This window comes from Polyodon spathula, unplaced genomic scaffold (assembly GCF_017654505.1).
Source record: "Polyodon spathula isolate WHYD16114869_AA unplaced genomic scaffold, ASM1765450v1 scaffolds_3282, whole genome shotgun sequence".
Lineage (NCBI taxonomy): Eukaryota > Metazoa > Chordata > Actinopteri > Acipenseriformes > Polyodontidae > Polyodon > Polyodon spathula.
Genome location: NW_024474745.1, coordinates 10001 through 17500, shown reverse-complemented (window position 1 = coordinate 17500; position 7500 = coordinate 10001). Strand labels below are relative to the sequence as shown.

General features: G+C 51.4%; 10 non-coding genes and 1 pseudogene across 10 annotated transcripts; all 11 read right to left on the bottom strand.

The window, feature by feature from the left end:
- Nucleotides 1-1359: 1359 nt before the first annotated feature.
- On the bottom strand, nucleotides 1360-1477 carry LOC121311724. Its single transcript, XR_005949469.1, has one exon. It is a non-coding gene; the product is annotated as a U5 spliceosomal RNA (small nuclear RNA).
- Nucleotides 1478-1886: 409 nt separating this feature from the next.
- On the bottom strand, nucleotides 1887-2079 carry LOC121311748. Its single transcript, XR_005949493.1, has one exon. It is a non-coding gene; the product is annotated as a U2 spliceosomal RNA (small nuclear RNA).
- A 181-nt stretch (nucleotides 2080-2260) lies between these two features.
- Nucleotides 2261-2378, bottom strand: LOC121311723. The gene has a single exon (XR_005949468.1). It is a non-coding gene; the product is annotated as a U5 spliceosomal RNA (small nuclear RNA).
- Nucleotides 2379-2779: 401 nt separating this feature from the next.
- Nucleotides 2780-2972, bottom strand: LOC121311737. Its single transcript, XR_005949482.1, has one exon. It is a non-coding gene; the product is annotated as a U2 spliceosomal RNA (small nuclear RNA).
- Nucleotides 2973-3154: 182 nt separating this feature from the next.
- LOC121311722 lies at nucleotides 3155-3272 on the bottom strand. Its single transcript, XR_005949467.1, has one exon. It is a non-coding gene; the product is annotated as a U5 spliceosomal RNA (small nuclear RNA).
- A 425-nt stretch (nucleotides 3273-3697) lies between these two features.
- Nucleotides 3698-3890, bottom strand: LOC121311726. The gene has a single exon (XR_005949471.1). It is a non-coding gene; the product is annotated as a U2 spliceosomal RNA (small nuclear RNA).
- Nucleotides 3891-4070: 180 nt separating this feature from the next.
- Nucleotides 4071-4188, bottom strand: LOC121311721. Its single transcript, XR_005949466.1, has one exon. It is a non-coding gene; the product is annotated as a U5 spliceosomal RNA (small nuclear RNA).
- A 434-nt stretch (nucleotides 4189-4622) lies between these two features.
- Nucleotides 4623-4841, bottom strand: LOC121311774 (annotated as a pseudogene).
- Nucleotides 4842-6350: 1509 nt separating this feature from the next.
- On the bottom strand, nucleotides 6351-6534 carry LOC121311783. Its single transcript, XR_005949519.1, has one exon. It is a non-coding gene; the product is annotated as a U2 spliceosomal RNA (small nuclear RNA).
- Nucleotides 6535-6715: 181 nt separating this feature from the next.
- LOC121311797 lies at nucleotides 6716-6833 on the bottom strand. The gene has a single exon (XR_005949532.1). It is a non-coding gene; the product is annotated as a U5 spliceosomal RNA (small nuclear RNA).
- A 430-nt stretch (nucleotides 6834-7263) lies between these two features.
- Nucleotides 7264-7456, bottom strand: LOC121311791. The gene has a single exon (XR_005949527.1). It is a non-coding gene; the product is annotated as a U2 spliceosomal RNA (small nuclear RNA).
- Nucleotides 7457-7500: the final 44 nt, after the last annotated feature.

Here is a 7500-nt window from a genome sequence, read left to right as displayed (position 1 = left end):
TTTCCTCCATCGCCTCACTCTCTTGCACCTTGTCCGCCCCACCATCACCTTCACCCACACCACCACCACACATACCCACACCTGCACCCCCTTTCACTTCCTTACCACTCATACCCCCTCCACCACTAACCACTCTCACCACACCACCTTCCTTACTTACATCACCACCCCCTTTACTCCCTCCACTCATTCCCTTTCCACTCCCATCTTTCTTTGCACCATCACCACCCTCCTTTGCTCGCTCACCATCCATACCACTCCCACCTCCACTCTTTTCTTCTCCACTCCCATCATTCTTTGCACCATCACCACCCTCACTTGCTCTCTCACCACCCATACCACGCTTTCCACACTCTCTATACAGGTGATCCAGTGCTCCACACATACTGCAACTTTTTGGGGTTTTACAGTCCATCGCTTCATGCCCTTTCCGCCTGCATTTCTGGCAGAACATTACTTTGCACTCGCTCGCCTCATGCCCTTCGGTGTTACACTTAAAACACTTTCGCGGCTGCCCAGGGTAACTTAAAAAACCCCTGTTTCCCCCAATCTGTACATGACCCGGAGGGTGTACTATACCTCCCTCCTTTGAACTGCAAATCTTAAGCCTTACAATAAATTTCCACTTCCCAGTCCATATACCTATAGGGTCAAGCACTTTAAAAGGTCCCGAAATAATGTCGCAAAAACGGCCAACATACTGTGCGACTTCCTCCTGCCCAACATATGGGTTATACATGAAAACAAACAAAAAAAAAACTTCCCTTGCAAATAAAAGATCTGCAATATACATCGAAAAAGGCCTTTCATTTCTCTTCTTCTGATAAGTATCCCAAACGCTCTGAGCCAATTCTTCACTGCACAAGGCCAAATCAAAAAACTTTTCATAGTTCTGAAAACAGAAAATAGACTTCACCTCCAAATTTAGTCCTTTCAACAGCACCTCCTTCACAAAGAATTCTCGTCCGCCTGGTGTATCCTTCAATTCTGCAATATCGACGATTTTCAGTTCTTTCTCCAAAACCTCACTCCATCGGAAACGGATCAGGTTCTGCATCCTCCTTCCAGTCGCCATCGTATTCCGCTCCCAGCGCCTTCTCTTCCTCACTGGATCCTCAGGATGCTGCGGTCATGCCACATACACTTGATCTGAGCCAAGAGGCCGAGAAGCGATGCCCACAATGGTTTTGGCCAAACGCCCCGGGCGCGGCCGCCCGCCGCAGCAGTCGTGGTACTTGCTTCTCGGGCGGGCGGAGGGAGGAAGGAAGGAAGGAAGGAAGGAAGGAAGGAAAGGTGCCGGGCTCCAACGGGGGCGACCGCCCTTTCTGTGCTCGTTCTGCTTTTAAACTCCAGGTGGAGCCCCTCCCTGAGGGGAAGGGCTGTCCAAAAATTGGATCGAACTCGTAAATGCTCCTCTCCACGGAAATCTTTAGTAAAAGGCGAAAGGTTCATTCGAGCTGTAGAGAAGCCGGAGCGTGCCTTTGCTGGTGGCCGAGCCCTTCCGGCCGGCCCAAAGGCCCTCCCCTCTGCCAAGCGGCAGCGAGGCCACGCACGCAAAACAAAAACAGGGAACTCCTCCCAAAACGCATCTGCCGTTCCGCCCCGGCGAAAGGGCGCTTTGCTGCTGCTGCTACACTGGCCTGCTGCGTGTGTTAGGCCTGCCTGAATATGAAATATGAAAAAAAAAAAAAAAAAAAAAAAAAAAAAAAACGAAAAGAGCGGGAAAACGGCGCGTCCCAGGAAAGGGGAGGGTGGGGAGGGAGGGTCTCTCTCTCTCTCTCTCTCTCTCTCTCTCTCTCTCTCTCTCTCTCTCTCTCTCTCTCTCTCTCTCTCTCTCTCTCTCTCTCTCTCTCTCTCTCTCTCTCTCTCTCTTTTGACCTTTCTGAGAAATGGGCACCGTTCCCGGAGGTACTGCAATACCGGGTCGATGCGTGGAGTGGACGGAGCAAGCCCCGCTTCCATCTCCCGCTTCCAAAAATCCATTTAATATAGACGGTCCCCCTATGGGGGACGTATCAGATATTAAACTGATAAGAACAGATACTACACTTGATCTGAGCCAAGAGGCCGAGAAGCGATGCCCACAATGGTTTTGGCCAAACGCCCCGGGCGCGGCCGCCCGCCGCAGCAGTCGTGGTACTTGCTTCTCGGGCGGGCGGAGGGAGGAAGGAAGGAAGGAAGGAAGGAAGGAAAGGTGCCGGGCTCCAACGGGGGCGACCGCCCTTTCTGTGCTCGTTCTGCTTTTAAACTCCAGGTGGAGCCCCTCCCTGAGGGGAAGGGCTGTCCAAAAATTGGATCGAACTCGTAAATGCTCCTCTCCACGGAAATCTTTAGTAAAAGGCGAAAGGTTCATTCGAGCTGTAGAGAAGCCGGAGCGTGCCTTTGCTGGTGGCCGAGCCCTTCCGGCCGGCCCAAAGGCCCAAAGGCCCTCCCCTCTGCCAAGCGGCAGCGAGGCCACGCACGCAAAACAAAAACAGGGAACTCCTCCCAAAACGCATCTGCCGTTCCGCCCCGGCGAAAGGGCGCTTTGCTGCTGCTGCTACACTGGCCTGCTGCGTGTGTTAGGCCTGCCTGAATATGAAATATGAAAAAAAAAAAAAAAAAAAAAAAAAGAACGAAAAGAGCGGGAAAACGGCGCGTCCCAGGAAAGGGGAGGGAGGAGGGAGGGTGGGGCTCTCTCTCTCTCTCTCTCTCTCTCTCTCTCTCTCTCTCTCTCTCTCTCTCTCTCTCTCTCTCTCTCTCTCTCTCTCTCTCTCTCTCTCTCTTTTGACCTTTCTGAGAAATGGGCACCGTTCCCGGAGGTACTGCAATACCGGGTCGATGCGTGGAGTGGACGGAGCAAGCCCCGCTTCCATCTCCCGCTTCCAAAAATCCATTTAATATAGACGGTCCCCCTATGGGGGACGTATCAGATATTAAACTGATAAGAACAGATACTACACTTGATCTGAGCCAAGAGGCCGAGAAGCGATGCCCACAATGGTTTTGGCCAAACGCCCCGGGCGCGGCCGCCCGCCGCAGCAGTCGTGGTACTTGCTTCTCGGGCGGGCGGAGGGAGGAAGGAAGGAAGGAAGGAAGGAAGGAAAAGGTGCCGGGCTCCAACGGGGGCGACCGCCCTTTCTGTGCTCGTTCTGCTTTTAAACTCCAGGTGGAGCCCCTCCCTGAGGGGAAGGGCTGTCCAAAAATTGGATCGAACTCGTAAATGCTCCTCTCCACGGAAATCTTTAGTAAAAGGCGAAAGGTTCATTCGAGCTGTAGAGAAGCCGGAGCGTGCCTTTGCTGGTGGCCGAGCCCTTCCGGCCGGCCCAAAGGCCCAAAGGCCCTCCCCTCTACCAAGCGGCAGCGAGGCCACGCACGCAAAACAAAAACAGGGAACTCCTCCCAAAACGCATCTGCCGTTCCGCCCCGGCGAAAGGGCGCTTTGCTGCTGCTGCTACACTGGCCTGCTGCGTGTGTTAGGCCTGCCTGAATATGAAATATGAAAAAAAAAAAAAAAAAAAAAAAAAAAAAAAAAAAAAAGAACGAAAAGAGCGGGAAAACCAGGAAAGGTCCCAGGGGAGGGGGTGGGTCTCTCTCTCTCTCTCTCTCTCTCTCTCTCTCTCTCTCTCGCTCTCTCTCTCTCTCTCTCTCTCTCTCTCCTCTCTCTCTCAGCTCTCTCTCTCTCTCTCTCTCTCTCTCTCTCTTTTGACCTTTCTGAGAAATGGGCACCGTTCCCGGAGGTACTGCAATACCGGGTCGATGCGTGGAGTGGACGGAGCAAGCCCCGCTTCCATCTCCCGCTTCCAAAAATCCATTTAATATAGACGGTCCCCCTATGGGGGACGTATCAGATATTAAACTGATAAGAACAGATACTACACTTGATCTGAGCCAAGAGGCCGAGAAGCGATGCCCACAATGGTTTTGGCCAAACGCCCCGGGCGCGGCCGCCCGCCGCAGCAGTCGTGGTACTTGCTTCTCGGGCGGGCGGAGGGAGGAGGAAGGAAGGAAGGAAGGAAGGAAAGGTGCCGGGCTCCAACGGGGGCGACCGCCCTTTCTGTGCTCGTTCTGCTTTTAAACTCCAGGTGGAGCCCCTCCCTGAGGGGAAGGGCTGTCCAAAAATTGGATCGAACTCGTAAATGCTCCTCTCCACGGAAATCTTTAGTAAAAGGCGAAAGGTTCATTCGAGCTGTAGAGAAGCCGGAGCGTGCCTTTGCTGGTGGCCGAGCCCTTCCGGCCGGCCCAAAGGCCCTCCCCTCCCCTCTGCCAAGCGGCAGCGAGGCCACGCACGCAAAACAAAAACAGGGAACTCCTCCCAAAACGCATCTGCCGTTCCGCCCCGGCGAAAGGGCGCTTTGCTGCTGCTGCTACACTGGCCTGCTGCGTGTGTTAGGCCTGCCTGAATATGAAATATGAAAAAAAAAAAAAAAAAAAAAAAAAAAAAAAAAAAAAAAAAAAAAAAAAAGAGCGGGAAAACGGCGCGTCCCAAAAGGGGAGGGTGGGGAGGGAGGGAGGGGGAGGGTGGGGCTCTCTCTCTCTCTCTCTCTCTCTCTCTCTCTCTCTCTCTCTCTCTCTCTCTCTCTCTCTCTCTCTCTCTCTCTCTCTCTCTCTCTCTCTCTCTCTCTCTCTTTTGACCTTTCTGAGAAATGGGCACCGTTCCCGGAGGTACTGCAATACCGGGTCGATGCGTGGAGTGGACGGAGCAAGCCCCGCTTCCATCTCCCGCTTCCAAAAATCCATTTAATATAGACGGTCCCCCTATGGGGGACGTATCAGATATTAAACTGATAAGAACAGATTTTTTTTTTTTTTTTTTTTTTTTTTTTTTTTTTTTTTTTCAATTTTTTTTCCCAAAAAAATACAACACCCGTTCAAAACTAATAATTCTCAAAATTCTAAGTTCCTCAAAAAAAACCACAAAAAAAGACCCATATTATAAATCCACAAAAAACCCAACACCCTTTCAAAAATCGTAAAGTCTCAAAAAAAAAAAAAAAAGCCCCTCCCTGAGTTCACAAAAAAAGAACCCAAAACTACTCTAAACTATTTCCCTCACTTTCTCGCCGCTTCTTCCGCCTTTCTTTGCTTCCAGAAAAATTCTCATTTTCTCCTCTTCATATTCCTTCCATTCTAAATGCGAAACCCTCGCTCCTCTTATCCTCTCCTTCCATCTCATTAAATTTTCATAGTCCCTGGGACATGCCACCCTCATTAAATGCTCTACATCTTTCTCCGTCCACACGACACTCTTCTTCTTAACCTCTTCCTCCCTCTTCTTTACCTCTTCCTCCTTCTTCTTTACCTCTTCCTCCACCCTATCACCCCAACTCGAACTTGATGTTGCTCCCTCCTCTCCTCCTTTCATCCTCCTTGTTTGGCATTCAGCGGTCCTCTCATCCTTCCCTTCTCTGTCTTTCCTCTTCCTCTGTACCTCTCCTTCTACTCCCTCCATTGGGTCGGCAACAGATTGCTCTTCCCGGGACCTCTGCTGGTCATCTTTGGAACTGCCTTCCTTCTCTTCCTTTCTCGGGTCTCCGCCTCTTCCCTTTGTTTGCTCAGTTCCACATTTTCCCGCCGTACCGCCTCCTTCCTTTGTGACTCCTCCCCCAACACTCTTTCCTTTGTTCTTCTCATTGTCTTTTTTATTCAGATTCTTTTTCTCTCTCTGTTTTCTTCTCCTCTGTATCCTCTTTTTTCTTTGCTCCTTCTTTGGCTGCCTGAGCATAGCTTTTCTTGCTTTTCGGGCAGTCCCTGTACATATGCTCCTTTGAGCCACAGAGGTTGGACAACATGCCCTCCAACGGGGCAGTCCCTAGAAACATGTCCCGTTCTGCAAACAAACTCTACAAACAACCTCCTCACACTCTGCAGCAAAATGTCCACACCAAAACATTTAAAACACACTCTGGGCTGTCCTTTCCAATACAGAGTCCCTCTAACAGTTCCAATCATCAAATCCGGTCTAGAGAAGCCGGATGAATCATCTTCCCCTCCCTGGTGGCAGCAAGCCTACGCAATATACTTAAACACAACATTCCACAAACCTTCAGCCGTTCTTAACTGGGAAAGGGCGCTTTTCAACTCAAAACTCCTTTTCACTGGCCTGCTGTAGTGATATCCTCCACTGGAAAGAAATATGAAAAGGCCATTGTAACAAAAACTGTTCTCCAAAAGAGCAGAAACAATGGCTCCAGGAAAGGGAAAACTCTGGCTGGCAGTTGCTCCTTATTCTCTTCATATTTCCTTATCACCTTCAGGCACTCCTCTTCTGTCTCTCAAAGTCAGGTCAAATAGTTCCTTTAGCGATGTTCTCCTTCAGGCAATGGACATCGTCTGCTCCCAACTCTCTCTCTAACCCAAACCTTTCTGAGAACACGAACTTCCGTCTTCCCCATAGGTAGTCAATCCGGGTGGAATCGTGGAGTGTTCGGAGCAAGCCCCGCTTCCATTTCCCGCTTCCAAAAATCCATTTAATATAGCTCCCGCTATCTAGGACGTATACCTATTCGCCTTCTAGATACTCACTTGATCTGAGCCAAGAGGCCGAGAAGCGATGCCCACAATGGTTTTGGCCAAACGCCCCGGGCGCGGCCGCCCGCCGCAGCAGTCGTGGTACTTGCTTCTCGGGCGGGCGGAGGGAGGAAGGAAGGAAGGAAGGAAGGAAGGAAAGGTGCCGGGCTCCAACGGGGGCGACCGCCCTTTCTGTGCTCGTTCTGCTTTTAAACTCCAGGTGGAGCCCCTCCCTGAGGGGAAGGGCTGTCCAAAAATTGGATCGAACTCGTAAATGCTCCTCTCCACGGAAATCTTTAGTAAAAGGCGAAAGGTTCATTCGAGCTGTAGAGAAGCCGGAGCGTGCCTTTGCTGGTGGCCGAGCCCTTCCGGCCGGCCCAAAGGCCCTCCCCTCTGCCAAGCGGCAGCGAGGCCACGCACGCAAAACAAAAACAGGGAACTCCTCCCAAAACGCATCTGCCGTTCCGCCCCGGCGAAAGGGCGCTTTGCTGCTGCTGCTACACTGGCCTGCTGCGTGTGTTAGGCCTGCCTGAATATGAAATATGAAAAAAAAAAAAAAAAAAAAAAAAAAAAAAACGGCGCGTCCCAGGAAAGGGGAGGGAAAACGGCGCGTCCCAGGAAAGGGGAGGGTGGGGCTCTCTCTCTCTCTCTCTCTCTCTCTCTCTCTCTCTCTCTCTCTCTCTCTCTCTCTCTCTCTCTCTCTCTCTCTCTCTCTCTCTCTCTCTCTCTCTCTCTCTCTCTCTCTCTTTTCTCTCTCTCTTTTGACCTTTCTGAGAAATGGGCACCGTTCCCGGAGGTACTGCAATACCGGGTCGATGCGTGGAGTGGACGGAGCAAGCCCCGCTTCCATCTCCCGCTTCCAAAAATCCATTTAATATAGACGGTCCCCCTATGGGGGACGTATCAGATATTAAACTGATAAGAACAGATACTACACTTGATCTGAGCCAAGAGGCCGAGAAGCGATGCCCACAATGGTTTTGGCCAAACGCCCCGGGCGCGGCCGCCCGC